The 17842-nt window shown below is 36.7% G+C and overlaps 2 pseudogenes across 4 annotated transcripts in view; both read left to right on the top strand.

Annotated features, from left to right (window-relative positions):
* LOC114303994 (prefoldin subunit 2 pseudogene) overlaps positions 1-17842 on the top strand; it is a 232628-nt pseudogene that overhangs the window by 16196 nt on the left and 198590 nt on the right. For 2 of the 3 annotated variants that reach the window (XR_014331332.1, XR_014331333.1), the window contains exon 3: positions 14678-16101. The exons of the other annotated variant lie outside the window; for it this stretch is intronic. The product of XR_014331332.1 is annotated as a prefoldin subunit 2 pseudogene, transcript variant X1 (transcript). Of the gene's footprint in view, positions 1-14677; positions 16102-17842 lie in introns of those variants that run through there. 3 annotated transcript variants of the gene reach the window in all.
* Positions 1-17842, top strand: part of LOC145792164 (prefoldin subunit 2 pseudogene) — a 48220-nt pseudogene that overhangs the window by 6129 nt on the left and 24249 nt on the right. The window lies entirely within an intron of this gene.

Below are 17842 nucleotides of genomic sequence, written 5' to 3'. Positions count from 1 at the left end.
CGTAAACTGATCCCTGAAAGAGAAATAACCATCAGAACTCAATATGAGGAAAGAAAGCATACATGCTATTCTTGCCTATAAGCAATAAATTCCAAAGTACTATAGAAGAGAGCCGTAAAAGAATTTCCATAAGTCTATGAACTAAATCTACAATTTCAACATAAATAGCTACTCACCTGATTCTTCAAAGTCTTGAGACATTTTAGCAGTAGTTCAGGATCAAATGTCCATGGAGCTGGTTAACCAATGGAACAAGCAACGATTTCAAACACTAACAAGATCTAAAACAAAAAATTACCAGACGAAGGAAGCTCACCTCCCCTTCTCGCATGAGCTTCCTCTGGATCCTGAATATGCAAAAACACAATTCCAACAATAAAAAGTGTCTATGAAGTTTCAGTACCAAAAGCCTGCATTTTCGTGTCTGCGTGTGTATCTTTTGTGCGCATTCACATGTATGCACATATACCCAATATACTAAGACATATCATAGTGGCAGAGTTCTTTACATTGCAAAAGAAGCATTGTACAATTCTTACCGTCTTTGTCTACATCACAAGCATTAACTAAGTAATAGAGTAAACAAATCAATGAACCAGAGTAGAGTATCATTCTGAAATGGTATAGTTTTTCCTATCATAGTGATATTAACCAAAATATAATGCTTGCTCAAGCTGATACTTGCTTTTGATGTTCTAAAGGAATTTGAACATCGGAATTCCTATGGCATTCAATATATATATATATATATAAGATGTTATTAAAAAAACTAGATACATTTTACGAAAATCAAAGTTTTGAGCTCCACTGAATCAGAATCTATTTTACAATGGAGTCATCTGGAAACCAACCATGAACAACAAAAAGTTATGATTTTAATATAGTCATATAAAATTTTATATATATAAAAAAAAAAGGATAACTAGTTTTGTTCGAACATGTATCTCTAAATCATTTATGAAAAACAATGCATGTTCCAACTTCTATTGGTAATATAAAATAGTAAAAAATTAAATCCCATGATCAACAGACATTCTAGTTCATTTAGCTTCCTTGATAGTAAAAGAAACACAAACTGAGAGTGCAGGGCATAAAGTATAAACTAAAAATTCAGAGCTAAATCTGCAGACAAAGGCTTGTATATTTGACAAATTTAATGCTGCTAAATCTGCATAAGATCCATAGTTTCTAAGTAAATATTTTCATACAACTCTAAGTAAATATCTGCATAAGATCCATAGTTTCTAAGTAACAGAGCAGCACACAGAAACAGAGGCATAAAATATAACTCTAAATTTTCCATCATGTTTATATTAGCTTCATGTAGATGATTTCTATGAAATCTTGAAAATGAAACTTTCTATTTATGTAGCTTCATGTAGAGAGCGAGAGAGCGAGAGAGAGAGAGAGAGAGTACCGATTTAAGCTTGAAATGCGAGTAATCGAGGGGTCAGATGTCAGATCTGGAGCTTTGATGGAGCTTCGAAATCGGTTCGATCTGGAGCTTCGATGGAGCTTCGAATATCTGAATCTTCGACGGAAATCACCGAATCTCTGAATCTTCGACGGAGCTTCGAAATCGGTTCGATTTGGAGCTTCGATGGAGCTTCAAAATTGCTTCGATGGAGCTTCGAATATCTGAATCTTCGACGGAGCTTAGAGAGGGTTGAGAGAGAGAGAGAGAGGGGGCTCAGATTCTCATATTCCAAATGATGCATGCGTATGGGTTGAGAGAGGGGCCCCAGATACAAAATATGGATTGAAAAGGCGCGTGCGGTATACCGCATTCGGAGGCGTTTTTCAACGCCTCCTATTATAAAACGGTGTCGTTTTTGGTTAAAAGAATATGCGGCGTTTTTTAAACGCCGTTAAATGTTAATAACAGTGACGTTTAAAAAACGTCGTTAAAAAAACGTCACCATAACCCTTTTTTCCTGTAGTGTTCGCTAGTAATTTACTTCCAAAATAGATTCATCCATAAAGTCGTATCGATTTTGCAAAAATTGCGAATCGAATCGTGAATTGAATCGTGAATCGTAAGATTTTGATAACAGAGAGAGGCATAAGGTTTGATGATAAATCCTTTTAAAACGTTTCTTAGCATTAATAATCATTTCAATAAGAAAATATATTAATCAAAATTGAATCAGTTTGATTTGATCTAGCCATGCTTTAATATGAAATTCAAGAAACCATCATAAGGGTAAATATTTGTGAAATTCACCAAACTTAATTGTGGAATTTGATCAAAGCAATGTTGTGGTGTAACGAATAACCACTCAAGACATCCATCCTCCTGGCCCCCAACCTTGAGGGAGTTCAAATATCTAAATAGATGTTGTACTATTCGATTTGAGTTGAGAATGTTTGGAAATGGCATGGGGCTGAGGGAGGGGAGGACACTGGGAAACATGTTGGGTTGCTTGTTTAGATAGGTGAATCATGTATTCACTCTTTTCCTTGTTTTTTTTATTTTTTAGTTTATAAATTCTATCTCACTTGGTTGTGTCAGAATTTTGAGTAGTTTTTATTTTTTTTCTTTGATCTGTATTGTTTTTGTGGTTGATGATGGTGACCATAGAACAAATTCCAATTTGTGCTAAAAATTAAGAGAGAGAAGATAATGGTAAGCCCATGCTGTGGTATGATTTAGACTCTTTATGATCAAATTGCTTGTTGGGATTTGAATGGTAGAAAACTGTAGGGGAAGGAATGATGTCATTTCCTTCCATTCCAACACTGGGAAAGCAAAATACTGGTGTTTTGTAGGACAGTAAAGGAGTAACTTTTCAAGCTTGTTTTGTTTGGATTGGGCACTATATCTAAGCTCGTTTTCGCTTTTCATAAGAGAGTTAAATCATGAAGCATGTTTCCAAAAATCTGAACTTGTGGTCTGGTTGATTGGGCATGATCAAGTTGGGACAAGGTTTGGATAGAATTTTAGGCTCTTTTTTTTGTTGATATACTTTCTGTGTTTTTTTTTTGGGGGTTGGTCTGGTTGATTGGGCATGATCAAGTTGGGACAGGGTTTGGATAGAATTTTAGGCTCTTTTTTTTTGTTGATATCCTTTCTGTGTTTTTTTTTTTTTTTTAGGGGGGGTTTGAAACCTAAATTCAGGTTGGTAGGATTAAATTGTTTGAGAATGCCACCAAAACCAAGATTAGAGGCATCAGTTTCAACAATTTTCTTCCATGCTGGATTTGGTAAAGATAAACAAGGTAGAGTTTTAACTCTAGCCGTTATTTTTTGAACAGCTTCTGTATGTTCTGGACTCCATGGTGGAGGATTTTTTTTAAGTCTGGAATATAGAATTGCTGCATCAGTAGCAAGGTTAGGATAGTAATCATGAATATAATTTAAACTACCCAGAAATCTCTGTAATTGAGTTTTATCTTTAATCTCATTTGGAAATTTAGATGCAAATTCCATGCTTCCATTAATAGGAATGATAGTACCATTATGAATATTATGGCCCAAAAACCTAATTATTGTCTGAAAAAGTTGCATTTTTGGTGCAGAAACGACTAATCCATTTCTAATGATAACATGCTTAAAAATATTAAGGTGTTTCATATGTTGATCGATTGATGAGGAGAAAATTAAAACATCATCAATATAGCAAATGGAGAATTTTGTATATGAATTAAAAATATCATTCATAATATGCTGGAATTCAGATGGTGCATTTTTCAAACCAAAAGGCATGACATTCCATTCAAAATGCCCAAAAGGTACTGTAAAAGCAGTTTTGTATCTATCTTGTTCAGCGATTTGGACTTGCCAATATCCTGATTTCATGTCAAATTTAGAAAATATGACTGCATTTTGGAGACAATCTAAAAGATCTTTTTTTATTAGGAACTGGATACCTTATCCATTGTAAAGCTTCATTTAGAGGTTTGTAATTGATGACTAATCTTGGTACACCTCTTTCAATTTCTGCATTTTTATTAACATAAAAAGCAGTACAACTCCACGGAGATCTACTGGAATGAATAAGCTTTTTCTGGAGAAGAGTATTAATTTCTACTTTACAAAGTTCTAAATACTCTTTTTTCATTTGGCTTGGTCGAGCGCGAGTTGGAATTCTCCGCTCTTCATAACCTGGTTCATAAGGTAGGGAAACAATATGTTTCTTCCTATCCCAAAAAGCATTTGAAATATCACTACAAATTTCATCTTTGAATTCTTGTTCAAGAGATTTAATTTTTTGCTGGAAAGAAGACTGTTGAAGTCTTTGTTCTGTAGTGAGGAAACTGATTTCTTTTTGTAAGAAATTAATTTGTTTTTCTTTGAAATTTACTAGATCTTTAATTTGATCTAATTCTTTTGTGTAAGGTTCTGTAATGAATTCAAAAATAATCTTCTGATTGTTCAAAGTTGTATGTATGCCGATGGAATCTATTTTAGAGATTGGCATAAGTAAGCACAGAAAAGGAGTACCCAGAATTATGGCTTGAGACATGTTCTTAATAAGAACAAAAGAAGTGGGAAGACATAATCCTTGGTTGCAAATTAAAACTTCTTGAAGTTTATACTGGATATATAAAGAATTACCACTTGCACTTGTTAGTGACTGGGTGGTTTTATGAAAGTATTTAGTAGGAATTAATCCTTCCTGAATACAATTCATATCAGCACCGCTATTCACAAGAGTATTGGCATCTTTTATGATAAAATCAGGTTTTATCATAAAGGTAATTCTGATATACCATTTCTGGAAAGTAACAGTGTTCATGAGCATAAGATAATTAGGCTCTTTAGATTCTGATTTTCCTGGAGAGTTTGAAGTGGATTCATGGTCTTTATTCTGGATCTTACTATTAATCTTTTTTAGTTCAGAGTTAATAGTAATATTAGAAGTTTGTAAATGCTTAACTTCAACTTTTAACGCATTGACTTCCATTTTTAAATCCTGGATTGTTATGGGTTTTTCTTCATAAATATTTTTAACCCTATTGTAAACTTCTTTCATACTGTAATGTTTTGGAGGTAAAATTTATTCTTTTTTATGTTGTTGATAACATAATTCAAGAAATTTTAACTTCATTTCTGGATCTATGATTTGTTCAGCAATATTGAGCATATGCTGTTGATCATCTGTGAGGACATTGATACTAGGACTATTAATATCAAGTCCATTCATTTCAACTATTGCTTTCCAATAGTTAGCTTCTTCTGTTATTTGATTTATTTGTGGTTTACAAGCACAAATTTCTGGAGGAGACTCAGTATCACTATCAGAGGATGATGAATACATAACAGCAATACCATCGTCTGAAATAGAATCTGAATCCGACTCTTCAGAAAGCATCTGAAGAATTTGTTGCTGGATTTCGTCATCTAAAGCTAATTCGTTTAATTTTTGTTGTATCTTTGTTTTACAACGATTAGCATAGTGACCAATTTGTCCACATTTATAACATTTGACTTTAGTCTTATCTTTTTGAGGATAAGTTTTCTGCTGTTTGCCTTTAAGTTTTGAAGGCTGAGTTTGCTGGACTTGTTGTTTATAATATTTCTTTTTTCTGTATTTTTTGGAATAATCTTTTAAAGATTTTCCATACTTATGTTTTTTATGTTTATGTTTAGAAGGATATTGTATTTTAGTGTCATAGGCAAATTGTTCACAAAATTCACCTAATTCATTATGACTTTGTTTTTTCATTTGATTCTGTAATTTTAGATCATGACAGGACCTAGGTACGTGGATCACAATTCTTACTCTCAAATACGCAGAGCTTTTGTTTTGATTGCCTATTTTGCTAACTTAGGCATCGGAGGGGTTTCTAGCACACACCGGCCTGCTAGCTCACGTTTGTGTTTTTAGGTAGCAAAGCGACGATGTTTGGAGGAGCACGGACATGATCAACATGATTATACGAGAAGATTATTTCGTGCTCACACAATTGATGCCGTTTGTGGAAAAGATCACAGAGAACAAACCTTTTGATTGAGTTTTCTGCATGACAATGATGATTATTTGAGCGATTTGGATTATTATGCTTGTCTGCATGACAATGATGATTAACCGTCCATTGATACAAATTTCAATAAAAGAACTCAGTGATATTAACACAAGATTTTGTGCTTAATTGAGACAAAATTAAATGCCTTCTAGGAGAGAACTGGGTAGAAGATCCTATAGTATGTAATCGTTGATTAGCTGTATTCTACCATGATGAATGCCTGAGCATTGCATAGGCTGCTCAGTTTTCACTTCAATTTGAAAAGTTCTAAAACCTAAAGGCACTTATTGCATGTTTGCTATGAAGCATGGGTACTTAAAAAAAAACATGCTGTACCCGTACCGGGTTCTTACCGACATATAGTACCTCGTATGGTACTTCTGCATACGTATCGGGTACACGAAAAACGTACCCAAATTTTTTTTTCTAAATTTTTGGCGTACTTAGACGTACCTAGTATATAGTCAACCCGTACTGTACTTCAGTTGAAACAATATTTTTTTCTACTACAGAGATATAGCTCATTTTTCTAAATTTTTTTTTTAAAATTTTTAGTTTTATACTTAGCATGATTTAAAATTAAACTATAGTTTGTAAGTTATTTAATATGTTGACATTTAATTTTGATTTATATATTTATTTTTGGCATTAAATGTTAATTATAGGTTGGATCTTAACAAATCAAACTATTTAATTAATTTTCACATTACTCTAAATTAAAATAAATATTTTTTTACAAGCGTAGCAAGCCGTACTCGTACCTTATTTTTTTTGGATTTTAGCGTATCGATGTACCCGTATTGTACCAGTACTCGTACCCGTACCTGTGCTTCATAGCATGTTTGTTTATGCGGAGAACTAGATCAAGAGGTTTTGGAGGGTTGCCCCTTCCTCATTTGTTGGAGTTGATGCATTGCACATGCTTTTTTGGTTTCATTTCTTTTGGTTTGAATTAATTTCTGTGTGTCTTTTAGCTGGTGTTCCCTTATATATTTGGCTTGGTGTGCCCTGAACTTGTTTTGAGTGGTGGGGTAAGACTGTAAGAGGAATCTCTTTGAACCAAAGCTTATTGCCATCCCTAATTTGTTGGCCTACAACCTTTCTAGTTATGACGATTTACATGTGGTTATTAAAAACAAATGAAAATTGAATTAGGCTGCCATTGGTAAGTTTGCCACAAAAATTTTGTTCTTACTTCTTTCAGTTTTGAGGAAGCCTTCTTTGTCTTCATCACTTGTTTTTCTTGGCATGGTTGTAATCCATGAAGGGATGATTCACATGGTGTCCATCTACATACTATTTGTTAGAATAAACAAGGTCGTCGATGACGGCGTGTGGTATTTGATCCCATTTTGTTTGATGTGGTTAGTGTGGTTGGAACGTAATAGACGCACATTTCAGGAGATTCCGCGTACAATTAGTTGGCTTGAGAGTCGTTTACTTGTTTTGTATAGTTGGTTGGAATTGGAAATTGATCCTGATATGTCTGGTTTTTTAGAGTTCTTGGACGAGGTTATTGGTTAGAGCGTGATTCCCCTTGTGGGGTTTTGTATTCTTTGCATTTTTTAATAAAGGTCGCTTGCTTATTTATCAAAAAAAAATATTACTCTTTCAACAAAATTAAGCTCAGATTGAGAAACACAAACACTCCTGAAAAAGTGTTGTGTTCGTGTCTGACAGTCACTATTTTTACTCAGACCCGTACCAGTGTTGGACATGAACAAATTTTCTATTTTTATTTTAATTTTTAAAAAAAAATTAGAAATGGCCACGCTTTGAACACTTGGGGATACAAATTTATTGCTTAAGACACATGAAACGCACTGAAGAAGATAACTCTTGGGAGTTATTTATCAAAATCAAAATAATATGGATTTATACTTAATAATTTCTCAATTAGGCGTTTCAGTTTTAGGAACTCTAATGGCCGAAACTTCAATTTGTTTGTAAATATAGCATTTTAAAATGGATAGTAGGATTTTATATTCACACTTTTTTTTTTCCAATATATAGAATTTGGAAAAGATCTCGTACTATTTTGACATATTAAAATATATTCTTGTATAAAAAACTAAAATATGAAGATTTTTGTAGTGTAAAATTAAATTCTTGTTTTTGTTTTAATAGACTTGCCTTGATATAATTAAAGGTTAATTCTGATTCTGGGGGATTCATGATTGAGTTGGACTGGTTGTATACAGATATGATTGAAGAATTGATCAGCAGGGGTCAGCAGGTTGATGCAGTCCATTTTACTTTTGAAGTTGGCCTTGAGAACAAGTTTCCCCCCGTCCCACTGCTGAGGGCTTTCCTGAAGGATGCGAAAAAAGCTGCTACTGCTATTTTGGAGGATCATAACAATTCTAGCCGAGTGGTATTAATTTTTTTATTTTGTTCTTCATGACATATTTTGTTTTATTGGTTTATACACCTATGAACTATATGTTACAAAAGTGAATCCTTTTATTGTTCCCTGAGTTTTCTCAAGTAGTATACACTATTCTCTTTCTTTGTCCAAGTTCTATATCTGTGATGAATGGCACCGAATCTTGATCTACCACTGCCAGAAACATTTCCAAAATTAAATTTATTGTGCTATAAACTATTCCGGCAAATGGAGAAATATTTTTTTTGCTACACCCAGTTTAGCAGTCAAGAAAACTTGCTTCCGCTATTTGTGGATTCCTCACAAAAGTGGCATTTTGTTTTCCATTTGCATTAAATGTTCTTTGGGGCTATAAAACTGTAAGTTCAGGAATAGGTTAATGTTAATTCTCATAAACGATATGATACAGGCTCTAAAACAGTGGCAATTCTTTGTATTTTGCAGTATCTTGCTGCACGCAAGGAGCAGTCAGCACTTCGGGCTGTCATCAAGTGCATTGAAGAGTACAAACTCGAGGCAGAATTCCCTTCAGAACATCTCAAGAAGCGCCTTGAACAACTAGAAAAAACCAAGAGTGAGAAGAGAAAGCCATCTACTGTTCCGGCTAACAAAAGAACCCGAGCGAACAATGGTGGCCCAATGCCACCCGCAAAGGCCGTACGGAGGCTATGGCAATGGTGTTGCACCAATGGCCTATCAGGCAGCTTACTACCGATAGACATGACTGCTTTCTCTGAAGATGGTGACACTGATATGATGATAACCCTAATCCCAAACTTCCGAATGGTCTGTAATCACTAACCTTTTAATGGTAGCGATGTATGGTAGCAATGTATGTGTGTTATAATCCTTAATGCTGACCTTAATCCTTGATCCTGACTTTATTTCAAGGACAGGTTCTCTTTCTAATGTTGATTAAACTTGTAGTACTTACTAGGTGATTGTGGAAAGTAATTAAGAAATAGCTTCTTAACAAAAGGCATGAAAGATGCTTTTGCTGTTTTTCTATTTTTTTCTTTCTTTGTGTGCCCCCTTTATGTGCTCGTGGGGCAACAATATCCCATGGCTTTAGAAGCCGTCCATTAAATGAAGACTCGTCTGATTGTTGTTATCATATGCTGGTGGGGGCAACAACACCCCATAGCTTTAGGAGTCATTAATAAATATGGGTCCGTGCCAATGCATGTAGCGCGGGCTCATAGCTTTAGGACTCGTTGATTTATGTGGGTCCGTGGCAATGTTTATAGCATTGGCTTATGAATCAACTGCTCTTTTCATTATTGGACAAAATATTTGTCAAATGCCATCATGATTTGTGTTTATGTTTGGTATGTGGTTTGATGGATTTGGTTTTGTTAGAGCACCATTCCTTTTGCATTATTTGAGAAGAAAGATTAATATGAGGTGTGATTCCTTGTGTCTAATTGTAAAAATTTATGTATTATTGATTGATGTTTATTGATTTATTACAATGATTCATGATTCCTATATATAGAAGAGGGTGAGTGTGTAGTAGGTAAGGAGTAGGTGAAGTGGAGGTGGTAGTGGTGTAGTGGGTTAGGTTTAGTGGAGTAGGTGAGGTGGTAGTGGTGTAGTGGGTTAGGTTTAGTGGAGTAGGTTTAAGTGGGTGAAGTAGGTGATAGGTTTTAACAGCCCCCCGCAAACTCAAGGGGGATAGGAACTAACCAACTTGAGTTTGGAGAGGGTTACAAAACAAGAAAATACATAAAAATAAAAGAGGATAGGTGACACTGTATGGTCGTGTCAGACCATTGGTGAAGACACTGGATGGTGGTGCCATAACGTTGTAGAGGACACGGTATGGGGGTGTCATAACGTTGTAGAGGACACTGTATGGTGATGTCAGACCGATGTAGAAGACAGTTTATGGGGTCATGTCGGACCGCTATAGCAGACAATGTTGTGACAGTTGTTGTGACAGTTTACAGAGTCTTGCTGGACCCTTGTAGAAACTAACCGGAATCAATGTCGGGACAGTTTACAGAGTCTTGTCGGACCCATAAAGGAGCTAACCGGAATCAATGTCGGGGCAGTTTACAGAGTCTTGTCGGACCCATAAAGGAGCTAACCGGAATTAATGTCGGGACAGTTTACAGAGTCTTGTCGGACCTATAAAGGAGCTAACCGGAATCAATGTCGAGACAGTTTACAGAGTCTTGTCGGACCCATGAAGGAGCTAACCGGAATCAATGTCGGGACAGTTTACAGAGTCTTGTCGGACCCCTAAAAAGTCGCACCCTCAAAAGGTGTGCCCAATCTTTCAAAAGGCGTGCCATCAAAATGCGTGCCCAATCCATAAAAAGACGTGCCATCAAAAGTTGCGCCCTCAAAAGGCGCGCCCACTTCATCAAAAGTCGTGCCCGACAGAAAGCGTCGAGCCATCAAAAGGTGAGCCGGAGACGCGGCGAGGCACGTGAGCGACAGAGTGGCGTGTCGGCCGCGTCGTCAGTGTCGATATAAACCAATGCGGAGGCTGTGCTTGAGGCAGAAGCGAAAACAAAAAAACCTGGGAAAAAACTTCTGAAAAAACCCTTCATTTTCTGAGAGAGATATTCGTTTTTCTGAGAGATTGCCTCTAAGAGCTGCAAATCTTGAAACACTCCCCTTCCGAACATTATCAGTCTGAAATTGCTATTTCGCTGAAACACTCAGCAACCCAAAAAACATGGCCTCTTCTTCCCGTTCAGCTACCCAGAATATGGCCTCTTCATCCCGTGGTCTACTCACTCTCTTTCCCGACCTCAACGAGTCAACAAGAGAGATAACTGGTGCGGAGGCCCGTGAACCTCAACCAAACACCTCTGGTTTTGCTCCGTTGAACTTTCCGATGCAGTCGGTGGAGCAAAGAATGGCAGTGCAGTCGGATGTGGAGGCCAATCAGTATACATTGAAGTCATGTGTGGAAACCATGACTGCGGTTACAAATTTGTCGAACCGGCTGCAGAGTAGGACAAATGAGGTGCAACAGTTAAACGCCCAACTGGCTCTGCTCCAACGCATGTATAAGGATGCGCGAGCAGAGTGAAGTGTGCTAAAGGCGAAAAATAAGGAGCTGAAGCGGAAGGCCACCGTGATGTTCCGATTTGGAGGTCCACCGTATGCTGTAGTGGAGGAGCAGGGAGGAGGCAACTTGCTTGGTGGTCTAGGAAGCACGGAGGCAACACCGGCAAGGACCACCCAGGACGGAGGCAAGAAGAAAAAGACCGGCGGCTGAGTAGAGAAGAAAAATCCCACTGTGGGTGTGGTAGTTTTGTTTTTTTTTTTTTTTTTGATGTAAAAGTGTGATCGGGGTTGATCCCCTGATATGAATAAAATGACAAGGTTGTGGAATGTTGTTGGTGTTATTTTGTGGTGTTGTTTTGTTTAATAAGAAAAATAAAATAAAAGAAAATAATGGATAACGAAAATAGAGAAAAATATTTGTGGATGAAATAAATTAAGAGAAAGGAGAGATATGATTAAAGTGGGTTTGAAAGTGGGAAAAGATGAGAGAGAGGGAGATAGAGTGGGTGCATGATGATGATGTTGGGTCCATGGAGAGAGAGAGAGAGGGATGTCCAAGAAGCTTGTGCTTTTGATAGTTACACATTACCCAAGCTGTATGTGAAGATGCATGTTACTGTCTTACACTTCTGCAGGCTTGGTATTCTTTGTGGGGCACTTGCAACACGTGACATTGAAAATTGTATTCGAAAATGATGACATCTCCAACATGAAACGTCTTGGAAGTAGCCCAGGCCTTGTAATCAATATTCCCAATGATGGTCCAACCAGCGGAGTCCCCAACTTTGTACACTGCTGCCATTGAAACCTTCAAGCCAGCAAACATGGCTACCAACAACAGAGCCACAGCTCTACACCCCACACCCAAATCCATGGCTAAGAGAGAGAGAGCAAATCGGGAAAAAAAAAAAAAAGCAGTGACGAGCAGAAAAGCAGCGCCAGAAACGCCAACGACGACGACGAGTAAGAGTACAACCACGGATATGTGAGAGGCGAGGTGAACGGCGATAGAGGCTAGACGATGATGCGGGTGCCGCCGCCGACATAGCGGATGAGGGGTGTAAGAAAATGTTGAAGAAGTCAAGGTATGTGTAGAAAATAAGCGAAATAGGTTGAGGTCCGGCGGGCGGCCAAGGCGAGGTTGCCGCCCGCCGGTGAAGCGAGAAATACTAAGGTCTTAACCTTGCTCTGATACCATGTAAAAATTTATGTATTATTGATTGATGTTTATTAATTTATTACAATGATTCATGATTCCTATATATAGAAGAGGGTGAGTGTGTAGTAGGTAAGGAGTAGGTGAAGTGGAGGTGGTAGTGGTGTAGTGGGTTAGGTTTAGTGGAGTAGGTGAGGTGGTAGTGGTGTAGTGGGTTAGGTTTAGTGGAGTAGGTTTAAATGGGTGAAGTAGGTGATAGGTTTTAACACTAATGTATCATAATGAAACAAAGATAGCCATGCTCATGTGCTCGTAGCCTCTCTGTGTGTAAAAGGAACAGGAAAACTCTCTTCTATGTTTAGTTGTCGTTTGGCTATGACTTTTTTAGCTTAGGCATAAAAAGTTTATTTGGGTTAGTTTTTTTTGAATTTTTTGACTTCTGTGAGAAAAAAAATGAAATAATTATTGTTTTGGAGGTGATATTTTGTCTTATTGACTTATTTAGTTTATTTTGTCCTTTGTGTTTATTTAGGCAAAAAAAGCCCCAGCCAAACGAAGCCTTAATGGCCTTTGAAATGTACATTTAACATGTAAGGTTATATCAAATCAAATTAATTCCTCTTTATGAATTTTTATATATTTATTATTTTTCTGTTTTGTCAATTTATTTATTTATTATTATTTTGTTTTGTTAAGAATTATATACTCATTTTAAGAGATTCAAAGGAAAATTTCATGAGTTAATTGTCAGGTTGAGTAATACAGCCCTCTTCTTTATTCAAATTTAGAACAATCTTTAAAAATAATGTTTTAATAAGGTAGGGCGGTTGCTGAGGCCTGCGGTGTGAGGGTGGTGGTAGAGAGGTCTTGATCTTTGTTTGGATGTGCTACTGATGTTGGCCCTTGCATCTTTGGAATTAATTTTCGATGTTTTTCTATATTTGTTAAATTTTATGTACGGAGACTATCTACATTTTTTTATCTTTATATATATGCAGTTTAATTGTTTTCATAAAAAAAATGAGTTATAAGTACTAAAACATTAATGTTGTGTTAATAGTAAGGATGTTATTTATTTTTATTTTTATTTTTATTTTTTTACACAATTCAAAATAGAAATGTTATATGCGAGTCTTATTATGAGAGATGTATAAATGAGGAGAATTGTGAAGCTTTAGTTATAGCTAAATCTTAATCTGATGATAAATTTGAAATATAATTTAATAATATTGAAATATATCTCATGATTTAGCTAATCATTGGAGATCTCAAAATTAAATTTCATGTTTCTTTCTTCTGTTTTTTTTTTTTAAACAAGGCTTTTGCCAATGGAGAAGATTTAAGCATGAATTTTCACATATTAATTTATGAAGAGAAAGAAAAGAAAAGAGATATGATATATAAGTCGAATTTTTTTTCACCAAAATTCAAAAATCAAACAACATGATTCTAATCCAATTTTTTTTTTCATAAAAAAATAATAATTAGACAATAATTGCTTAACTTGTACAACTTTGGATGAATCCATTTAAGTTTTTAATTTTAAATTTTTGGCAAAAAAATATTTAAAAAATAAGTACATAATTTTGCTTTAACTTGGACGATCTCTATCTGCGTCGAGACTCTGAAGTAAGCTTCGGTCTCTCATCTCATTCCCTATTCCTCTCTCTCTCTCTCTCTCTCTCTCTCTCTCTCTCCTTGTTCTCTTCTTGTCTACCAACAAGTTAGGGTTTTCTATTTCATGTATTGCTTAAATCATTGATTTGCACCCTTTATACACATATATGTGTGTAGATATATATGTATTTCAATCTTATTTCAGTTTTGCTTATAGATTTTCTTAACACTCAATAATCTCTCGAAAATTGGTATATGTGTTTGTTCTTTGTTTCGTTACCCTCTGTTTGGTTACCTGGAAAACGAAGAAAAAAGAAGAGAAACACCAACATGGTTGTCTTACTCACTCATTTCGAATGCTCACACACCACCTGTTTGATAATTTGCTCCTTCGAACTCTACACACATCACGCCCAATCCTTCCTCAGTTTCACTATTTGTTCTAGTCCATTAGCTGTTAAATGAACTCTTCATAGCTCTGCTCAACTGTCTTACCTGACCCAAATGACACTAGTGTTCTTTAGAAGAGGTAGCACCACCTTCACACCGATGGTGAATTCTTGTTTTCAAAGGGTATTTGGGTTTTCTACGTGGGCATCGAATTTTCTTGATTCTGAGAATGGGGCAACTGAATCATGGTCGGTTCATGACAAGGGAATTGCTTCTGAAAATGATAGTAGTGGGCTTCACCTTTCGCCATTGTTTTCGCACGGTAGAGCTCATTTGGAGAATTACAAAATTGAGGTTGTAGATGCAGAGGCCTGGCGGGTTTCCTCGGGCTTAGTTGAGGCTTGCAGAGGAATGGACAGGGAATCGGAAAGAAAGGGTTTGGTTGTGGAAACTGTAGATGAGATGGGTAGTTCTGCCCCATCCAATAAGGATGACCCGGATTTTGATGATATTGAGGACATGAGAATCCGAGGACATCTTTTCTATAAGCTTGATAGGGATTCCAAAGAGTTTGAAGAACACAGTTTTGACTTCCATCGCAAGAAATCTTTGAAGAACGAGAGTGATCAAAAAGAGAGCACAAAGAAGAAAATTTCAAATCCTGGAGTTGACAAATCCTTGAAGACTAAAGAGGAACGAAAAGAAAGTAAAAAGAAAGAAAACCCGATTTATAAATTGGCTTCTAGAAGTGAAGGACTGGCCAAACTTGTTAAAAATGAGGCTTTTATTTCTTCACTTCGTGAAAACGACAGTTATGGTGTTACGAAGAAAGTAAGGACTCTGACTTTCAACCAGCTTACTGCCCCTTACCACGAACCGTTTTGCTTGGATATTTACATATCAAAAGGATCTGTCCGGGCCTGTATTATTCACCGGGCTACTAGTAAGGTTGTTGCTGTAGCACATTCTATTTCCAAGGACATGAAATTTGACCTAGCCTCGACAAAGAATGCAACTGCTTGTACTGCTGTAGGGGAAGTTTTAGCTCAGAGAGCATTGGCTGATGATATCCACAATGCAGTTTACACACCACGGAAAGGGGAGAAATTGGAGGGGAAGCTTCAGATTGTTCTTCAGGCTATCACTGATAATGGTGTTAATGTGAAGGTTAAGATCAAGCGAAGAAAAGTAAAGAAAGCATGGCAATCAGCTACTGCTTAGGGCCATTGTCATCATCCAATTTGTCTGTTTGATCAGGTCCAAGAACTTGCTACATTTCCATATTTCATTTGAAATTATGGTTCTGCTTGTGTCAGTGCAAGCTATTTATCTGAAGTAGGTGGTGCAAAGTAGAAGAGGAGGAAACAACTGCAAGTTGGCCAATTCAACATGAATGTTTTGCTGAGAAGTGGTTTTTTATAGAGCAAAGAGGAGCCTGCGCTATTTGCTTTCCAAGAAGACATGAGAAAGGAAGAGCCTATGCTGTATTGTACGTGGATTTTAAATTTGTAATGAATGAAATAATTAATAAATTGAAATCCCTTTTCCAACTTGTCAATCGTATGGCGTCAATCAGTCATTGCACTTCTGAGGAAATCTTGCATTTTAACTATTTGTTGTTTGTTTGGAATGATATATGGCTAAATCGAAGAATTTTTTAAGGGATTTAACCATTAACAAAATCACCATATTCAGTTCATTAGCTAATCACATCCTGTAGCATCCTGCCATTGCCGGATTTGGCTTTTAGCTGTGAGCTCCTATCTTTCCAGCAGAAACTTGCATTCTTCAATAAGAGTTCTTTTTGAGGATGGATGTGCTGATTATCTGGCCAATGTTGGTGTTGATCAACAAATGTTTTAATTTTGGAGCAAAATCCAGTTGGAGTCACCAGCCTCTTTCTATCTGATATGATGGAAATGGCCTTAAGAGAGGTCTCCCATCCAATAAGCTGCTTTGTTTCTCTTCCCATACAAATATATATATATATGTGTATATATATATTCTTGAAGTTGTGGCACACACAACACATGCCCGCCACACACAAAATATGGAGCATTTGAAGGTTGTTTCTTGCTCTTTTTTACATCTTTATTCACCCACCATCAATGTTGGGTTTGAAACTGCCACAGATATGGATGAATGTGGGTCTAATACATTGATTTTACAGATTTAGTCTTTTTTGTTATTGGGGTGGACTGATTTCTTGTGGGTTTTTTTGAAACAAAAATATCAAGCTTTGAAACTACATTCACACCAAATTGGGCTGTTCGCTTTATCTAAATAACAGTACAGATTGGGTGGGTGAGATTTGCACACCTAGATACACCAATTTGCAACCTGTTTTTCAAGCTCGGCATTTCCTCAAAATCCAAGCAACATGTTAGCATTAATCAACAATTTACTCTGCTCAACAAATAACTAGATTATCTTTATTGTCAAATTGAAGACTTGTACAAGAACATACACTAACATACACACAACTCAGTCATTGGCAGTAGCCAGTTGCAATGACAGTAGCTCTTCCTCAGGTATCGTCCTAATCTGACAATCCGATCGCGGGTACGACACGCACAGCAGAGCGTACCCGCGCTCCACAACATCGTCACTGAGCATGCCTTCGCTCTGATCTACCGTGCCATTCAAAAGCTTAGCCGGGCAAGTCATGCACACACCGAGCTTGCAGTCATGTGGCACAGACAGGCCTGAGTCCAATGCCTTGGACAGAATTGTCTCATCGGGTTCGACCTCTAGCTCAGTGGTTCGACCCTCGTGTTCAATTACCACTTTGTGTGAGTGGACGGTGGTCCGCGAGGCTGGCCACGCAAGGAGGTTCGGGGGGAGAGCAGGGTGGTGGTTTGTGGGTTTTGTGAGAGTGAAGGAAGGAGGTGTGGTCGTGAAGTGAAAGGTTGCCATGTTTTCTTGGCAATGAGAGAAATGAGGGAAAGGTCGTTTTGGGGAGTGTTGAGGAGATATGTGGTGTTTGAGAGGATAAGGTTTATTTTTCAAAAGAATGCACCACTAGGCTCTGTTTTTCAAAACAATAGGAAAATATTGAAATGGGCAACAATATTTGGTATTGGTTTAGAAAAGTATAGCATTTTACAAATAAACAATTTATATAAATATTGTGTGAGATAATAAATAATCTCACTTCTCCCATAAATTATTTCATGAGATACTTATTAATTTTTAATCATTCTTTGTTTTTAGCACCATATAATTATTAGACCCGGATATTAGGGCTGAGCAAGGAATCTGTAAAATTCGTAATCCGATCCGGTCCAGTCTAATCCGAT

The sequence above is a fragment of the Camellia sinensis genome, chromosome 6 (assembly GCF_055761805.1).
Source record: "Camellia sinensis isolate YWXY chromosome 6, ASM5576180v1, whole genome shotgun sequence".
In the NCBI taxonomy this organism is placed as follows: Eukaryota; Viridiplantae; Streptophyta; class Magnoliopsida; order Ericales; family Theaceae; genus Camellia; species Camellia sinensis.
This window is presented reverse-complemented; position numbering and strand designations above follow the sequence as displayed.